Raw genomic sequence first — 20,412 nt, 5'->3', positions numbered from 1 at the left:
AACCCATCCACTGCCAGATGTTGGAATCCTTTTCCTAACCACCACCCCACATGATCTAATTAATCTAGGGTTTTAATTCCGTTTCAATTAAACGTGATCGGTGAGTGCCTCTCTTAGTTGAGGTCTGGAAGGCCACATTTGAGTTCATCAGGAAGGAGTATCGTGTGACATCTGACGAAGGCCCCGGGTGGGAGCAAGTCACGGCAATTGTGCGAGGTGTTTGCGCTCTCTGACTGCAGCTGTGGGCAGTGTCGCTGGTGAGAAGATCCATTCTCACAAAATAGGCCTGGCCCCCGTAGCCCTGGGATGACACGTGAAGGCAGAAACCAGCCTGTATGGAGACCTGTTAAGACCGTTGGCCCCCTGGGCCAGCAGCTTGGGAGCAAGGAATATGACAAGTCCAGCTACCAGAAGTGAGTCTTGGCAAAGGTTTATGTAGGTCCTATCGCCCAGGTTTGGAGCTGTTTCTCCTTGGAGATCTCATCCGATACTCTCAGCTTCTCGTCGTATGCTTGTAAAGCACCTCAGAGCATAAGACAGCACCTCATTGTAAGTCCTGGCAAAACCTGGATGGATCCAGAATCGGATCCTGGATCCTGGATCCACGCATCATCGCCAATAGCAAGCAACAAAAGACAAGTCAAATGCAAAGGACACAAATCCTACGTATTGGGGGAACAGCGAAAGCAAATCCTGGGACATCAGAAGAAATGCAAGCTAGAATCTCCAGACAGCCCATCTGTACATAGGGAAATGCAGAGTTTTCTTGAGCAACAACAGGATTTAACCGAAAGATCAAAGAGAAGCGAGGGGGGCCTGAGGGGCTCAGTCGGTTAAGCGTCTGACTTCCGCTCAGGTCATGATCTCGCAGTTTGTGAGTTCGAGCCCTGCGTCGGGCTCTGTGCTGACAACTTAGAGCCTGGAGCCTGCTTCCGATTCTGGGTCTCCCTCTCCCTCTGCCCCTCCCCCACTTGCACTCTCCCTCTCTCTCTCTCTCTCTCTCTCTCTCTCTCTCTCTGTGTCTTTAAAAAAAGAGACGTGAAGTACTAGCCAAGGGAAACTTGGTTTCAGACCCCTGCCCCTTAATGAAAGCCCAGAGTGGCTTACCCCAACTCAGACTGAATAGTCCCCAAAAGGAAGCACAGGCCCTATGATGGGAGAGTTAAGAGCATTCATGGATTGCTATTTGAAATTATACCTAAATCTTATTAATCGGGCTTCTGAATTGGGAGTAAAGCTCACACTTGCATTCCCTGCAACAAAAGAAGGTTTGCAAAGTAAAATAGATTGCATAAATCCCATTTAAGGGAATTACTAGGACAAACTGATTATAAGGACGTCGGCACATTAATCGTTGGAATAAAGATGGATAGAACCAATTACCAATGGGTTTCAGAGAGTTTCCAAAGTGGTCCTCCAGGGTCTCCACTCAGAAACACTTTGTCACCAATTCATGTTGTGCGTCTAAAATCCGGTATAAGAAGCTAAGGGTTGTCTTTCTTTTTTTTTTTTTTAAGTAACTCAGATAGCCGATCCCCTAACGGGGAGTTTATTCCACTTTAAAGAAATCCAATCTATGAAGAAAATCTAGAATTATAAAACAAATAATATGCTATTAAAAACTGCTGCAATATTCCTATAAACAGAAAGTTTCCCTACTAAATCTAACATTTGACTCTTTCCATACAAAGAGGGAGAGAGGCAAACCATAAGAGATTCTTAAATACAGAGAACAAACTCAGGGTTGATGGGGGGGGGGGAGGGGAGAGGGGAAAATGGGTGATGGGCACTGAGGAGGGCACTTGTTGGGATGAGCACCGGGTGTTGTAAGTAAGTGATGAATCATGGGAATCTACTCCCAAAACCAAGAGCACACTGTATACACCATTATGTTAGCTAACTTGACAATAAATTATATTAAAAATAAATAAATAAATAAATACATACATACATACATACATACATAAAAACGTTTAACTCTTTCCATAAAATAAACTTAAGGACGACTTTTTAAGAGGATGTCAGTGATACAAAGGGACCCATATCTTTGGAGCAGGTTTATGTCAGCAAGTCTGGGATGTTTTATATGCTCTCTTGTGGGAGCCACTTGGTGCAGACAAGAGTCTGTGGCTTAGTATGGGTGGGGGTTGCCCTTGGTATAAACCAAGGGTATTGTATGGGAAAAATAGCCCATCCTGCTCACTGCTAATGGAGTATATGAGCCTCTGTAGGAATGTTCACCCATTTCTATACCCAACAAAACTGTACCTGTGTTGCACATAATACATTCATTTACATTTATATGAATATATACACGCAGCACATGGAATGTCCAGGAAATGAGTTCCATCTCTAGGGACTGATAGTGCAGCTCGATTAATGTTTTTGGTGGACTGCTATCCGTTTCTACCTTCTGACAATCTCCTAATTTCCTTTTGAGGAGTCACCTCTGTCTTCTTGGATTCATCATGGAAGGATATGATCAGAGTATCTTCTGATATTCTGATATCTACCTTCTCCTGGTCAGGTGTTGAGCTGGGCCAGTAGGTCTCTCCCTATTGACAGTGTGGCTATTCCGTGCTATCTGGTACCAATTTTTTTTTTTTTTTAAGTTTCTGTATTTATTTTGAAAGAGACGGAGCGTGTGTGTGCATGTGTGCAAGTGGGGGAGGGGCAGAGAGAGAGGGAGAGAGAGAATCCCAAGGTGTCAGTGCAGAGCCCAGCACAGGGCTTGATCCCATGAACCATGAGATCATGATCAAGCATTAGGCGCCCAACCCACTGAGCCACCCAGGTGCCCCCGGATGCCACTGTTTTGACCAAGCTCTCTTTGACATGAAATCATAGCCATGTTTCTGCTCCTATCTGCCAGTGTTGATGGGGCCAGCTCCCAACCTTTCCTCCTCCTGTGAATCTCTAACAGTCTTTTGGTACTTTCCCTCTTGCTGAAGTTAGCTCTCTATTGCTTGCAACCAAATCATCCTGTGATGCTAGATCCTGAACCATCATGCTGTGCTTCAAAACTTCCTCCAGGAAAGAAGCTAAGCCTCCCCCTCCAAAATCTGTGTGTTTTCTAGTTGCCTTAAGTCACCTGACTTGAGCCTCCTTCCTTACACTGTTTTAGGGAAAACAGTGTCCTTCCTCTTTCAAATTGATCCCTCCTCTCAGTAGAGTGACAAGTTCATCCAGGTTTGCCTGAGGCTTACCCAGTTTTACCAGTGAAAGTCCAACATTCTGGAAACTCCTCCCATCTTGGCTAAGTGGACAGTTACCCTAACCTACAGCTTTCCTCTCCTCTCTTTCTGCACAATGGTGCAAATTTTTCCCTTTACCACTAAATCAGTCTTTGGCTCTGATTACCTCTTGCTCTTCCCACACTCTTGGAGATCTTACAGAATCACTCTAAAACTCCACATATCTAACCTTAAACCTTCACCCCATCATCTTCCCCAAACATCGCGAGGTACTCAAGTAGAGATGCTCTGTGCTGACTCTTCAGACTCAACATATTCTCAACTCGATCGCAAACACTGCCTCCGTGTGTAGGGGGGCACTGCCACTTTCGAGGCAACACATCCAGATGGCAGGGTGATGGTAAATACTGACATTTAAAAGATGAGTGCCTCATTGATGTAGAGAAACACAGGCACGTGTGTACAGGAAGCAGGTACAATAATTTCATCATCATTCATAATGGCAAAATGGCAAGCACCCAATAATGTATCAGTAGAGAGTAATGTACCCATTAACTATGGCAGATTCCAACTGTGAAATCGCACGCTGTCAGAAAGAACAATAATTGTTATTTTGTATAGAGCTTACAATGTTGGGGCACTGTCCTTCACTCATTAAGTGTAAAAAGAAAGGTTTAGAAAAACACATATGAAAATAATAAAAGTGTTTATATCTAAGCACGGTATTGGGTTTGTTGGGAAGTCATTGATAACGACTGTCATGTTGTCATGTTTTAGTGAGGATAATGTTTGCATATATTATTTGAGCAATAATAATTCATTACAAAAAAAAAAAAAAACCCTGATTATCCCACTCAATTTCCCATATCGGCTAATACTGCCATTCTTCTTTAATCACCCAGACTCAGATCCATAATACTAGTTTTGGACACCTCCCTTCCCTTTATTTCTTCTCTGTAATCAATGAGTTTTCAAGAACCATCAAACCCTTCTTGAGATCGATGTTGGGATCGATGTGTTGGAAATTGCCGTTAATAGGTAAATGTTACGTGAAAGGAGTAACAGATTAAATGTGTAAACATGCAAATCAATAACAGATATCCTGGCTGGAATTAGGTAGTTCCATCAGAGTCCCCAGCTTCAGCAATGGCATGGAGGGAAGGAAGCAGGTGGGAGATGGGGAGAGCGGCTGCCCCTGGAGCCCTGGGAACATGATGGGGGTGGGGGTAGGGCTCCAGAAGGACAAAGAATGAGGGATGGGGGCCAAGGACAACTTTTGCGAAGCACCTGGAAAGAGAGGAGACTGAAGTAGAAGAGATCCTCTAGGAATTTCTCAGGAGGGTTTTCAAATCTCAGAATAGAACACATAGTATGGGACTAGAGAGGTCCAAAGGCTGTCTCCTCTGACCCACCATGGGGCACACACCTTGAAGCCAAGATTTAGTGCCTTATATTCTTGGTATCCTTAACATCCGGCAGGGTCTGGCACAGAGAAGGGGCTCAATAAATACTGTTCAAATGGATGACATATATAGATAAGAAAACTTAGGCACAAGAGGTATAGACATTGGTTTCAGCCCACAGAGCAGGAGAGGGCAGAGCTGGGAGTCAACCCTAAGTCTCCCCATTCCCTGATCTGAGCCCCCAGGTGATACGGATCCACTTCCCCAGTTGCTGCTTGCCGTCTTCTACGTACAAGCCCTTGGCAGGCACGAGGCACACCCACGCAATTCTCTTCCACTCCACACCGTCTTAAGACTCATTTGTGAAGCATGAGTGTTCACCCCTTTCAGTAGCCAAACCCCAGGGCATCCTCTACTCCACCCTGCAGAGGGAGCACGCAGCCTGCCTCGGTTATGCTTATCAGTATAGAAGGCAGTGCTTCCAGACTCCACAGGACTCCCTCAGAGTGCTTGCAAGGCTCCCCAGAGGCCCCAGGGTGACGGGAAATGAGAAAGCATATTCATTCAGTGAAATAAAATCTTCCCTCCCACCTTCTCCTGGGCTGTGATTTTCAGGCAGTGAGTAGAATCGAGGCTCTGTTTCTGGACCAGAGGCTCTGGCTGTGACGCAGGAGTTACAGAGTTTCCCAAACAGAACATAGTATGTTCAGATTGTTCTCCCTGTTTCCTAACCTCACAAAGTCTTTCCTGTCTGGGCCGGAGGAGAGATCTCCATTCAGCCTTCAGGACTCCTCCCTCCTAAGAAGCCCTCCCTGCTTCCCCTCAAAGCCAAATGCACCTGTCCTCTCTGGGCACTGCTGAAGAAAACTGGCTTTCCTGGAGGTAGGACCTATGTCCCTTGGCATTTAGGGTTCATTGTGCAACCCACCTCCATTTTTCATGAGGTGAAAGTGGACACAATGTTTTAGCAACATTCCCATGAGAGCTGAGCAGAAAATGTTACAGTCTATTGAATGGTGAGCAACATAAATCATTGTGCAAAAGGCTCATTTCCTGCTTAAAAGTGGTGGCTTTGACCCAAATAGTCTACTCTAGTCCCACAAAGGACAGCTCCCTATCCCAGAGGTCGAGCAAGAGACTCCAGGCCCCTCTCCATAGATGAGAGGCTTCAAATCCTGCTCATCTTCACCTTTGCTTCAAGACAAGTCTTGGTGGTGATGGGGAGAAGGGTACAGGTAGAACTTAGCATCTGGTGAGGCTGTCACACCAATGCGTGCACTCCATTCCTGGTCCCAGGTCACAGAATTCAGTTCTCTGGTGCCGCCCACCCTCATTGCACTCCTCTGGTTGGTTCTCCTGGAACTCCAGGAGCACCCCTCAGTCTCCAGGAAGAAACTCAGCTAAGGGCCAGGGAGAGAGCAGTCTGCAGGAGTAAGACATATCCGTGGTGCAATGGCAGCCTGGATGCTGATCTAACAGGCATAATCAGTACTTCAAGAATCCCAGGCTTCCGGATGAAGAAAGAAAGAAAGAAAGAAAGAAAGAAAGAAAGAAAGAAAGATGGAAGAATGGATGAAGGAAGGAAGGAAGGAAGGAAGGATGGATGGGTGGATGGATGAATGGATGGAATGATGGAGGAAGGAAGGAAGGAAGGAAGGAAGGAAGGGAGGAAGGAAGGAAGGGAGGGAGGAAGGAAGGAAGGACAGATGGATGGATAGATGGACGGACAGAGGGGTGGATGGATGGATGGAAGGATGGGTGAAGGAAGGAAGGAAGGAAAAAGAGAAAAAGAAAAGAAAAAAAGAAGCATTCTTAATTCCTAGGGCTGACTTTAATTTCTGGCTCTGAAACGTAACCTGTCCTGGGGCAGATAAAAATCATACGGTCCAATCAGAGTTTTCATATTCCAATGTGATATTTTAAAAATGAAATCTAGGGTCGGGGCGCCTGGGTGGCGCAGTCGGTTAAGCGTCCGACTTCAGCCAGGTCACGATCTCGCGGTCCGTGAGTTCGAGCCCCGCGTCAGGCTCTGGGCTGATGGCTCGGAGCCTGGAGCCTGTTTCCGATTCTGTGTCTCCCTTTCTCTCTGCCCCTCCCCTGTTCATGCTCTGTCTCTCTCTGTCCCAAAAATAAATAAAAAACATTGAAAAAAAAAAAAATTAAAAAAAAAAAAAAAATGAAATCTAGGGTCATTAACTCTTTCCCAGTCTGAGTTAGAAATTACAGCAAAGCCATTCCTTTCTGTAATTGCCTTGCGTTTTTCGCAAGCAGCTCTCAACTCCCTGGGGCTCGCATGGCCCTTCCGGCCTCACCTGAGGCAACAGCGGATGGATCTTTCCATTACCCCAGCACTGGTGGGGACGACGAGGGGCCCGGCTTGGGCTCTTCCAAGCTGGCTCCTGCCAGTACCTGCCTGCGTATTCTTGTCCGTACTTTCAACACTGGCCAGGGAGCTGGGCTCTGGCCAGTGAAAGTCAGCCGTGTCTCCTGGGGCAGACTGGTTTCCGCACGCCTCACCGGGCGAGACCCCTATCCACTCCTGAATGGAAAAAATTGTTTGCTTTGTCGATTCACAACACTCCTGGCACTAACCACCCAGAGTCAGCACAGACCCCACCGGTTAAGGGCTTAGTTTCGCCAGACTGTCCCCACCTCAGATGCCAATGGCAAGTCTGGGCCTTTCATACTTTGGAGAGACTGGCTGCAAATCAGGAGTTTCCATGAGCCCCTCACAGAACTCAGGAAAGTGTTTCATTTCCCAGTATCAGCTTACCATAAAGGGTACAACTCAGGAAGAGCCAACTGGAAGAGACGGACAGGCGAAGGCACGAAAGTGGTCTCCATTCCCTCTCCACGCAGGATGCACCGCCATGTCACCAGGAACCCAGAGGCTCACTGTTGACGGCAGCTCCATTATGTAGGCATGACTGATTGGATCCTTGGCCGGTGGTGATTAGCTCAATCCCAGCCCCTCCACCTTCCCTGGAGCTGAGAGTTCCCACCCACTCTCTAATCACATGGTTGGTTCCTCTGGCAACCAGCCTCTTCCTCCAAGAGCCACTTCATTAGCATAAACTCAGGTGTGGTTGAAAGGGGCTTATTATGAAGAGCAAAAGATACACCCGGCCTGCCATCACTCAGGAAATCGCAAGGATTCTAGGAGCTCTGTGCCAGGAAACTGGGGCAAAGCCCAAATCTCTTATTATATCACAACACCCACTCCAACTCCAAGAGATTTGGGGGTACCTTCCGTCCTTTCTGTGTGATTCTGGCTGCATCCATCTTGAACGCCCATGTTGTGTGGCTCTGGGACCCCCCCTCCCCTCCCCGCTTGGCATTCTTAACAGACTCTCTATTACCCTTCAGATCACTACAACCAAGAGAAATGTGCAAACCGAAGAAGGGGTCTAGGCCCCAGAGTGCCTACACGCTCCACGCCATCAGAACTTTAGTTGCCAAGTCAAGAAATAACCTGCTGTACAACTTCTGTTGTTCACGAATGTGCTCTCTTGTTCTCTTATATCACACAGGACCAGAGCGGCAGGGAGCAGGGTAGGCGAAGACTACCCACCAAGGTGTATTTGTGGTGATGGGAGCAAAGCGTAAGTAAGCTTCGATGCCTCTCACCTGCACAGACCCTCTCTGAGTTCCTGGGAGGTACCTAGCAACACGCGCACACAGCGGTCGCTTGCTATTGTCAAATTCGCGGAAGTCAAATATTTTCATCTCAACTGGTTATAAGGTCACTGTTTCTTTCTACCTCAACTTCCCCTCTACCACACCTCCTCTCAGACTGGATGGCATTGGGATGACCATGAATGTGTGTATAGCTTGGGAGAAGTTGAGTTGGGGATACAATTTGGGTTTAGTGGGATATAATTATGAGGTTCACAGTCACTTCCGAATATAGCAAAGTCTTTGCCAACCATTCTGGTCCAGGAATGGCTTCCAGGAAGACCCTCTCTGGTCCACTGTGCCAATCACCCAGATCTTGACTTTGTACAAGGTAGGTTCAGGGCCAGAGTTGTACCACTATATGAACATGCCCTGCCTCTCACAGCAGACAGAATGTAGGCACGGTGCAGGAAAGTAACACCTGGGAATGTTAGGAGCCAGAATCCCATCTGTGGAACGTTCTCCCCATCCCATCAGGCAAATAACTTTGTAAGTGAAGATTTGTTTTCCATCAGTGCTTGGTCAAGACAGAAGCCCTCTGCTATCAGAAATATGTGAATAAAGGAAAGCACATTTCCTTGTAGGAGAATACATTCTTTCTCTTAAAGTGGTCCCTGTTTCAGGTCCCTCGGGTGCCCCTGCTCTGGGTGTGTCTTTTTCTCTTCTGCTTTCCTCCATCTATCTCTTCGATCCTAAATTCTTCTTTCCGTCCTTCAGCTCTCTTTATAGAACAGGGTGTCTCAGCCTTGCTGCTACTGACATCTTGGGCCAGATAATTCTTTGTCGTGAGGCTGTGCTGTGCACTGTGGGACGAGTGGCATCACTGGACTCTAGACGCTAGACGCCAGATGCACAAAGTTGGCGCAATGCCCACTTCCTATTGTCACAACCGAAAATGTCATCTGACATTGCCCAGTGCAAAACTTTCCCTCGTTGAGAACCGTTGACCTAGACCGTAGGAATTGTAGTAGTTCTATCTGAACGTGTTTGGGCGAATCTTGGGATCTTCTCTGAGCTGACGACAGGGTCTGGTGCCTTCACTGCTGGTGGTGGGCTGGCCCTGGGGTGGTGAAAGCCTTGACTCTCTTTCTGGGGGTGGGAGGGGGTCGCCAGCTGTACCACATCAGGTGGGAAGTGGGATATTTACTAATACTTGGAAATGTCATCCTACCACATCGCCAATGATGAATGAGCAAGTCCCTTCCCATGTCCGGATCTCTGTTGCCTTGTCTCTAAAATAAGAAGGTTGGAATAACTCAAGTCCAAGTTGCCTGGCAATATTCCTCAGTCCTCACTGTGAGCCCTGCTGCAGGAAGGCAGAACCCCAGCTCTGGGGAGGGGTGGGAGGAAGGGGAAGAATTCTCCAAGATATCCATTGGGTCTAACCAGGTGGTAACATTCCTGCCACAACACGCTTACTCCCGTGCCTGGATTTCTGCTTCCATGGTTTGGTCTTCCTGTCTATTCAAGGACCATAACATACTGCTTTAACCATTGAGGTTTTCAAATATATTTCAAAGCCTGATCGTGCTTTTCCTTTTCAGAGCTGTCCTGGCTATTCTTGTTTATTTTTCTACATGAACTTTTCTATCAAATAAGCTAATAAATGGATAAATTCATTAGATTTTAATTCTAATCTTGAGCATGAAACTTCTCTCTTTTTAAAAAAATGTTTATTTATTTTTGAGAGAGAGAGAGACAGCAGGAGAGGGGCAGACAAAGAGGGAGACAGAGAGAATCCCAAGCTGGCTCCACACTCTCAGCACAGAGCCCAACATGGGACTTGAACTCACAAACCATGAGATCATGACCTGAGCCGAAATCAAGAGTCAGATGTTTAACCGACCGAGCCACCCAGGTGCCCTGAAACTTAACCTCTCTTAACACTGACTTATCATCTGTCAACCGAGATCATAGTGTTTATCTTGCAAGGTTACCATGAGAATCCCATGAACTGACGTAGCAAAGCATCCGTGTAAAGCATGGCACATATCTCATGCTCAATCAACAAAAGTTCGCGTGATCATTTCCTAGATGTCCAAATATAGCAAAATTATCAAACATGCAGTTAATTTCACCTAAAAGCAAGTCACTTCCAAGACATAGTTTCCACATCTGCACTGTTATCTAAAAGTGGACTTTCCTGTACCACGAAATGGGGATAAATGATGGCCCAGTAGAAACGCTGAACCATGGGGAAGAAACACCGAAAAACCTTCTGGGGATGTGGTTGAAATTCCAGGCACAGGAGGAAGGGACAGAAAATTGTCCTTCCATTTCCTCTTATTCAGAAAAAATGAGCTAAAGCAGGAAGCTTAGCTCTCATTGTTGAGAACAGCAGGGAATATTAGGAGCTGTGTGTGCTGAATATATTTTTTTACGTATTATCTTGTAAAGAGCAGCAAATTTGGCTTCATAACAGTGAGATCAAGCATAGCAAATTTACTTAAATTCTTGGAGTGCATTGCTGAATCACATAGCCTTTCTACATATTTCACCCCTAGGAAAGGATTTAATAACTTCTCTGCTGCGTTCTTTGGGTGAAAAGCAAGGGAAAAGAGTGTAAATGGATTTGATGAATTACAAGTTGTCTTGGGCATAGGACAAAGCTCATTTGGTTGTTGCAAAAGTAGAAAATTGGCAACTCCTGTGAGTGAAAAAGCTAGTGTAGCTTAGGGAAAAACGTGAGCGCGCCCTCTTGTCCTCTGAAGGCTTGCAAACCCTGTCTGTGGGCTCCCGTGCTTACCGGGACAGGTGCCCACGGGACAAGAAAGTGGGCAGTGCCCTGTTTGAGCAGAAAGAAGAAAGACAAATGTCTGGTCCTTGACTTTGAGTGACTTGTGGGGCACAGGTGGGAGCCCACCCCATGGGCAGAGGTCAACAATTCTTTGATTCACTGGGGCTTAGGATTTGGTTGGTTTGTAACCCGCCAGGGTTGAAGCAGATTCCCAATGGCCAGCACATCACCTTCAGTCTCTCTCCTGATGATGTCTAAGTAAAGTGGGATCCCAAATGCAGGCAGACGTTGGGAATACCGGCCCAGAGCAATCTTCACAGAGGCTGGCACATGGCAGAACCCAATTCTCTGGAAACTCAGCTGAACATTTACTGCGATCTCCACCCTAACTCTACAGGTAGGAATACTGCCCTCTCTAGGGGAGATGTGCTCCCAACCGGCCAGAGGCTTAACGCGGCCCCAGCAGACAAGCCCAGACACCACTGCCCCCAGTCCTCCCTGGCTCATTCTGGCAAAGGATACATCAGCTTATCCTACAGCTGGAAGATTCTGGAATTTTTTTTTTAAATCACTTTCTATAACACTATTGACAAAATCTCCGGATCTGCAGGTATTTCCTATTTCTGGAGGACTGGTTATTTAACTTGGTGAAGGTTAATGGCTCAGAGGGCTAGAGTGTACCTAGATCAGTAGCTCATAGTCCTGACCATCCATTAGAAACTCCTAGGGAGCTTCTAAAAAATGTCAGTGCCTGTGGTGCTCCACCACTGGAGGTTCTAATTCAGATGGACCGGGGCAGGGTCCGGGGCATCCGTTACTCTGGAAAGCTCTGCAGGTATCTCCAGTGTGCACTGCGTTTGCTAGAGTGCCTTTAGACAGACAGGGAGGGTGTAAACACAGGTGTAGACATCAGCCCAGCAGCCCCTGAACGGCAGGGTCACGGAGATCAGTTTCTTTTGAAGGTAATGAAGGCAAAGACATTCCCTGACATTTTTACTTGGAAGCCCTGAGTGTCCCCATCCACTCAGAACCGACCTCCTCTACTTAAGGGTGTGGCCTAAGGTGAAGACTGACCACGGAAGAAGGGACGCCATAGATTCGTAGGTTGGAGACATTCAGTAATAAACCCACGCCCAGCCAGTTGCATTAACTGAACTCGAAATACGGATGATGCCTCAACAGTTGCCAAGAACACTTCCGAGCTCCCTTAGGCTGCAGGCTCTCCTACTGTCCACAGAGACTAGTTCAAACAGCTTCTCCTGAGCCTCCTTCTTTCAAAGCTTGTTTCCTTCCTGTTTCTTAATTCAGTGAAAGGTGCACCATCCACCCAAGACCCAAGCTAGAAGCCTGGGGGTCATCAAAGATTCCTTTATCAGGCTTCCTCTGCCTAGTTAATCACTCACCAAGCCCTCTGGATTTTACCAGCAGAAAGTCTCTTAAATGTTTCGTCTATGCCGATACCGCACTTCAGGCCACCACTGGCACACCCAGAATAATCTCAACGGTCTCCTAAAACATTCTCTTTCCAAACCTGCCTCCCTCCAACCTCTTCAACATTATAGGTCAGAGCGATCTTTCTAAGTCTGATCAATTCACTCTTTCACCCCCTTCCTCAAAACCCTGGCTTGGCCCCCATTGTTCTCAAGATAAAATCCAAACTCCTCCACAAAGATTCATATGGTTCTTTGTTCCCTGGTCTCTGCTTATCTGCTCCTGCTCCCCACCTCCCACCATGTTGAAGGCTCATGCTGGACTTTATCTGGCCAATTCTATTCATTCCCCAAGCCTTCCGTGGCTCGATGTGGCTCACTTGGGCTGTCACAGTCCTTTATACTTATCACTCTTATCACTGTATCACTGGGTTACTCCTCTGCTTCCCAAGTTGACCGTGGGCTCCTTAAAGACAGATGATGGAGCATATGGGGGCCATTGATCATGCCCTTCTCTCCTTCACAGTCTGAACCAACTGAGACAAAAATTAGATGAGAACCACAACATTAACTCTATTATTAGCAAGTTGCCCTGGGGAACTAAATTTAGTCCATAACAATTATCCTTCACCCATGGAAATTACCTTGTGGTTTAACTTCAGATTTCCCTCTTCCCCACTCACCACCCCCCCCCCCCACACACACACCAGAGAGGGAGGCAGAGCAAGGCATTTACCACGCAAAGCAGAATCCAAGCGAGAAGCAGAAAAGGGAAGCGTGCTGAGCTACACAGGCAAGATTCCGTTCTCCAGTTTTGGCATTTGGATAAGTCACTCCTCCTCTCTGAAGAAGAAACAGCAATAGAGCAGTGAAGAAAGATGGAAGTTCTCCTCCTAAGAGAAGAGGGAGTAATGGCTCCCATCGACAGCAGGTGTTGTGTCTGGGGTTTGCCCAGAGAACTGCATTGGGGGCCTGTGGAAGATACCCCCGGAAGGCTCACTGGATCAACAGAGGGAGCAAGTCACTGAGGGATTTGCATGAGAAGAAAAGAACTTGGCATTCTCCTTCCCAGGACAAAATGGCGGCCCCTTTTCCAGACGGAGAGGACGCAGCAGAGTTGTTAATAGGTCATGCAGTCAGTGCTTTTGGAGATGTTGTACCCATTAGTGAGACGCACTGGTCGGAACCTGGTCTTCACTGGGCTTTGAGTTCAGTAGCCAGGGAAGTGCGTGCCTTCTGTTCACTCAGCTCCAGAAACAGCGCCTTTGGGAAGCCACGGCCACCCTAGGGAACCAAGGTCCACCGCAACCCGGAGAAAGTAACTTCACAGCACCCACTGGTTGGTGGTTCAGGGAGACTGCACGCCGGTGGGCCGGCTTCCTTCTCCCTGTTTCAAAGCTGGCACAGTATTAACTACACCCTTAATGTGATCATTCTGGGCCTTAAATTATATGGTCATTCTTCCAGAACTGTTTCATGTTTCTGTTCCTAAATTACTTCTCCAGCTGCGAATTGAAGCTGCCACATTACTAAAACGATTTCTCTCCAGATGGGAGGGAAAGTTTTATATTTTAACAGAAGGATAAGATAAGATAGATAAGATAAGATCGAAAATCTGTGCCTGCAAGGCTTCTCCTTCCTCCTTCCTCTGTGTGGGGTGTTTAAGAGAAAGGCCTGACTGGTATTCGGCCCATGCTTTCCCTGAAAATGAAATAGGCTTTATCAGACATTCTGCAAGGCTTCACCGACAGGATCGACTCTCAGAGACACCTCTTTTCCCCTCCCCTCCTTCTCTCCCTCCTTCTCTTCTTTCCTTCTTCCTTTCTGTCTTCTGTCTGTCTATTCCACAAGAGTTTTGAGCCCCTACTATGTGCCAGCCACTGTGTTGAACCTAGTGATTTCACAGAGACTGTTCCCTGACCTCACGGGACTCAGTGTAGGGACCAGAGATTCAGGTTCTCTGCAAACTCATCAACGTCTTACTGTTCTCTTTCCTTAAAAAAGAAGAGCCCTTTGGAGATTAGGTGCACCCCTGCCCCCTAACCAAATACAAGCCTTCAGAGTCTCCTCCCACAAGTTAAAGCCAACTCTCAAATGCATGCGGAGTCTTTTATTTTAATGTTTATTTATTTATTTATTTTGGAGAAAGGGGGAGATAGAGAGTGAGCAGAAGAGGGGAAGAGAGAGAGAGAGAGAGAGAGAGAGAGAGAGAGACAGAATCCTAAGCAGGGTCCATGTTATCAGCGTAGAGCCCGACGCGGGGCTTGAACTCATGAACCTCTAGATCACGATCTGAGCTGAAACCAAGAGTCAGGCGTTTAACCACTGAGCCACCCAGGCGCCCCTCAAGTGCACACGGAATCTGGAGTCCCAGCTGATGTGATGGTGACAGAAAGTGGCAGAGGTGACCCCATTCTCTGTCCCTGTGACTCCAGTTGAAGTGGGTTGGCCTTGTGGCCCGAGTCTTCAGACCCTGCCTCTCTTGGCATTTACCCCAGCACTTTTGCTCTCTTTCCTGTCTGGCCACCTCTTGGCAATGCAGGTGCATCCCCCCCCGCCCCCCACCTCCAGGCCCCTCTGCCAGTGAGGGTGAACACCACGCTTTTCGGGGCACGGTGCTAAAACACCATCTGGAAGAGAAGCACAGTGGGGTCAGACAGACACACAGAGCTGGAGAGACAGGGAGGGAGCCATCTGGGGAACACAGACCCAGAGGTGGAGAACCAGTTGGCAGGGCCCAGGGACCAGACTCAGCCTGCAGTTGGATTTTGGCATGCAAAGTGTTTTTGAAGGTTTTGCATTATCGTTCAGTATTTAAAAATCAAGAATTTAGGGGCACCCAGGTGGCTCAGTCGGTTGAGCGCCTGACTTTGGCTCAGGTCATGATCTCGCGGTCTGTGAGTTCCAGCCCCCGTGTCAGGCTCTGTGCTGATGGCTTGGAGCCTGGAGCCTGCTTCCCATTCTGTGTCTCACTCTCTTTCTGCCCCTCCCCTGCTTACCCTCTGTCTCTATCTCTAAAGAATAAATAAACATTAAAAAAAATTTTTTTAAAGAAGTTTCCCCTAAAATTTGAATTTCTAGCTTCTTTGGAAAACTCAGAAAATGGGTTGTGTCTGGCGGGCGACAATAGCAATGGATCGGAGGGGACTGGTTTTCTACCCCTTGCTGATAGACACTCGTTTTAGTCCCCACCCAGCCCTCTCTCCCTCTGGTGATCTGTCTGGCCCCTGCCTGCACTTAGCTTGAATATGTTAATTACAGTTTTCAGTTGCAGGGAGTGTCCTGACCCCTTGCGAGGTAGGATGCTAGTTATAAGTTGCTAATGACAGGTTAGAGCATCAATATTTGCAAGTGATTTACTTTCAAAACTAATCAGAGTAGCACCAAAGTTACCCCTGGAATAACTATGTATTCTTGTTTACTTGTGTTCTGACATGCTTTCTGGAGAGTGAAAGCCAAGGTGTAGGCTAGGCATGGGTGTGTGAGCATTATCTGCGTTGCAGCAGGAGCAGGGTGGAGACCTGCGGACAGAGACGGCCGGCCCCATTCCTTGGATGAAAATGCGGCAAGAAGCCAAGAGACAGCCTTGGAGGGCAGGCTGAGCTGGTTGGCTGTCTCCCATGGGATGGCACCCGGAGGCAAGGACAACCGATCCCACCATAGGGATGCAAGATTGGAGCCCTGAGGGCTGGATGAAGGAGGCGCTCTACCTCACGCGGGCTCAGGTCTGCCCCTAGGTGAGTCCTACAAAGAGTTGGCCTGAGATATTGCGCGGCTCAGGTAAGGCTATAAAAAGACCCAGAGTGGGGGCTCGAGAAGGCCAAGTTGAGAGAGTGTGCAAGTTGAGGTCCTAGGGCAGAGAGAGACAGAGCAAAGACCCCTGTCTGGTTGGTCACATGCAATCCAGTCCCCTCCCCACCAACCTGTCCCGTTCACGTGTTCCCGCAACCCAGTCAGAGTTCTTTGGCGGAATTCCGTATCTCTCTACAATCATCTGCCTCCCAGGCTTGTGAACATGCCTGGCTTCTTGGGAGCATCGCACCGACGTAAACCTACTTTCTCAGGCTCCCTTCCTTCACCTTTAAGTCTCAAAGTTTAAAACTATACTGCTGGTGTAAGAGAGGTCTGTACTCCTCTTTGCAGCCAACTCCTTGAAGTAACGGTCCAGACTCACCGTCTCCGTTCCTCAACCCATTCCGATTAGGCTTTTGCCCCAATCACACCATCAAAAATGCTTTGGTCAAGGTTATTGCTAAATCCAAAAAGGAGCAGAGAAAGAAGGTGACAGCGGGTGGGGGGTGGGGGGTGAGAATGGGGTCAAGAGAAAGTTTTCTCTTTCAGATGGACAGTCTCTTATTTATTTATCTATTTATTTATTTTTAAATTCTTTTTTAAATGTTTTTATTTATTTTTGAAGGAGAGAGACAGAGCATGAGTGGAGAGGAGCAGAGAGAGAGGGAGACATAGAATTTGAAGCAGGCTCCAGGCTCTAAGCTGTCAGCACAGAGCCCGACGCGGGGCTCGAACTCACAAACCATGAGATCGTGACCTGAGCCGAAGTCAGAGGCTTAACCGACTGAGCCACCCAGGCGCTCCAAGATGGAACAGCCTCTTTAAGTAGGTGTCCTTATGCTCTGAATGGAACCGATCCAGTAGAAGGGGAACTAGATGTTAAAGAAGGCATGTGGCAGAACCACTAATGTGATGTCACGGGGTAGAGGGAGGAAGGGACCGAATTAATGGTTCGTGGATAAGAACAGGCGAGAAGGCAGAGTGCACGGAGAAGGTAGATTTGGTGGCGGGAGCCCAGGGAGGCCCTCTTCAAAGTGTTTCCCTTTCCCAGCGAGACAGGAAGCAAGGTCGTATCTGAGAGTGTGGGTGAGTGAGGAAGTTCTGGGGATTTCAAGGCAAGAGAGGAAGACGTAAAGTAGAAATCTGGGGGCGGAGGAGAGTGAGTGAACTGAGAAAATTAGGCATGGCTGCTGGCCACACTAAGTCTATAGCTATGAATAGGAAGAAAAGATTCCATGGGGCGCCTGGGTGGCTCAGTCGGTTAAGCGTCCGACTTCGGCTCAGGTCATGATCTCGCAGTCCGTGAGTTCGAGCCCTGCATCGGGCTCTGTGCTGATAGCATGGAGCCTGTTTGGGATTCTCTCTCTCTCTCTCTCTCTCTCTCTCTCTCTCTCTCCCTCTCTGCCCCTCCCCTGCTCACATGCTCAAAATAAACAGGTAAACGTTAAATTTGTAAAAAAAAAAAAAAATTAATGGTAATAAAAAATAAAAGATTCTGTTTAGTTGTGATTTGGGGCTGCTCTCACAATGTGGCTGTAGGCATGGAGCAGGGGGGGGTAAAACCAAGTGACATGATGAGGGGGTTGGGGCACATGCTGCGTTTCCTGGCAAGGTGAATAGATGTGATGGCCGGGGTTCACTCTTGACTCGGCGGAGGGAGAGGGAGGCCTTGCCTCAGTTTCCTTGCGTGCAAAATGAGGCCTAATTATAACTACCACCTGAGGCTGTTGTAAGACTAAGTGCAAAAGAACGAATATAAAAAGCTTGGCGCCTGTCAGAGATTCCAGTGGTTCTCTTTCTTCTCGACCCCAGCACCGCCACAAAAGGGTGCTATTAATTGATGGCAGAGTTATGCTCAGTGGGGAACACGTACGGCTGAGCAGACACTGTGCTAAATGCCTCCACTTCCTAGGTATGCATTTGGAAGGTCTAACAGCTGGGCCTCTATCAACAGGCTGCTGTTCTCCAAATGGAAGCTTATCAAAGTGCCCGGGAGGAATTAATCAGTCTCTGTTGGACGGGTCTAGGAACCCACACTTTTTAAGTGACATAAATTCCAACTGGTAGCTTACTAAATCTTGTTGATTGATTGGGAAGGCAGTGAGGGGCCGGAGCCCGGCTGATGGCTCTGTATTGATTGCAGCTTTTAGCCAAGTTATTAAGTGGTTGGAGATAGGGGGTTACGTGGCAGAGTCCCACATTCCCTCTCCACCCTCCCCCTTCGACATTTCAGCTGAAATCACATTTCCCAAAAGGGTATTAGCTCTTGTGGACAAAAGGGCCGCCTGCGTTGAGCAAGGCAGGCTTTGTAAAGCACACATCAAATTTTCATGTGCTGCGTGGGGCACTGGCTCATCCTCAGAGCAGCTCGCCCCTTGCTTAGAAACCTCAGAGGAGTCCAGGAGCCCGTGTGGCTTGAACATTTTGAGAAAGAGCAAAGAAGTCACCTTCTTTGGTAGATTTTTGGCCTCTTGGATCCGGGAAATTACAGGGTGCGAAACACTGCACGTTGTTCCAGAGATTCCTTCTTTCTGGGTCAGGAGGAAATAAATTAACCCGTGGGATTTTCCCCTGAGCAGAACCAGCTTCTATCTGCTTAGCGTTGATAAAATCAATAAGTCTATTGAGAAATAAACAGATGAAGGCACCAGGGTCATTGAGCGTGATGGCTGGGACTGGCCTGGACACTTTTCACATACAGTCTGTCAGCTTGGGTCTCTGCATGAGTCTATAAAAAAACTAGTCAACCTCACGCTTCTCCTTCTGTTAAAACTCTGTAAGGCTGTTATCTTGCCCCATCGGGTCATTCCGGTTTCTCTGGACAGAGGAGGACATATCCAGAATCTCTCCCAGAATTACAGTGGGTCCAATATCTAGAACAGACTTATAAATGCACCCTGCCCAGTAAGTCTCCTCTTGGAGATTGATTGAGGACTGTGCTGTAGGAAGATTCTTCTTTTATTGAGGGTAAACATGTTGGGAAAATGTGAACACAAGACTATCACACACACAAGACTATCCGTGGCACCCTTCTCAAGACCCTGCCTCTTTGTCCCGGCTGAAAGACTCCTTGACCTTCAAATGTACAATGGCCACTTGTAGGTAAATCCCAGCTCCCCACCTTCTTATAAGGAGTAAAGCTCTTGGGGGTGATTTGCAGACCAAGAGGACAGCATGGGCGAGTAGAGATGGGAGGAAACTCCAGACTCTATAACAGGGAAATGGGCTGAAATGGAATGGAGGTGGGATTTGGTGATATACAGCCTTAACTATTCCAACTGTGCCCTTTTGCTTCCTTTCTGCAGGATTTCCCATTCATTCCCATTATCTTGAGAGCCTCTCAAGACTCTAGGAGTTCAGGATGTTGGGGGCGAAACTCCAGAAGGATGAAGCAACTGGGTCCAAAAGATTCAAGGACTGGAGAGTGGGCAACAAAGCTTTTAGGACAGACAGCATTGAGCGGTGAAAGCCCACTATTGACCAAATGCCACCCAAGCTCCTTTCACATCAGGTGGTCTAATGTCAGAGGCAACTCTTCAATTCTTTCAAGAGAGTAAGAACTAGAAGAACAAAGATCTCCAGGAAATCTACCAAAAGATGTGGGTCATCCAAATGGTAAGAATGGGCATTTGTCCATGGGCCCATCAATAAAAGTTTTCATTTTTCATTGCTGTATTTAAAATGTGGCCCCTGAGTTGGGCCTGTGCAAACAAGTTGCTCATCAGCATAGGAACTCATGAAGACTCACATCTACCTGGACCCAAACTGCACACATTTTCTTGTCAGCAATTCCTGAAGGAGCTGCTTCTATGCTTAACTCAGGCGCACAAGTAGAAAGAGTTTTGGAGCAAGAAAAGCATTTTTCCGTTTGTGTAATTCTTTTCAGATTACAAAGCACTTCCACGTAATTCTCAGGAACACAAGCATCTCTTCGAATCAGCATTATTTCCGGGTTTCTGCGTTCTTTCAAAATAGCATTTGATAAATGAATGTTTGATTCATTCAAAAAGTATTTATCAAGGGATCCCGATGTTCCAGGCATTATGCCATGCTTTGTGGAGACAAAGGCAAAGGAAATCCTCTCTACCTTCAAGTAGATCATAGTCTAATGGAAAAAACCAGTGAGCAAGTAGGAAAACAGCGAGATGAAAGTTTCATCCAGTTTGCTATGGAAACACACT

This window comes from Panthera onca, chromosome E1, assembly GCF_046562875.1.
Source record: "Panthera onca isolate mPanOnc1 chromosome E1, mPanOnc1 haplotype 2, whole genome shotgun sequence".
In the NCBI taxonomy this organism is placed as follows: domain Eukaryota; kingdom Metazoa; phylum Chordata; class Mammalia; order Carnivora; family Felidae; genus Panthera; species Panthera onca.
This window is presented reverse-complemented; position numbering follows the sequence as displayed.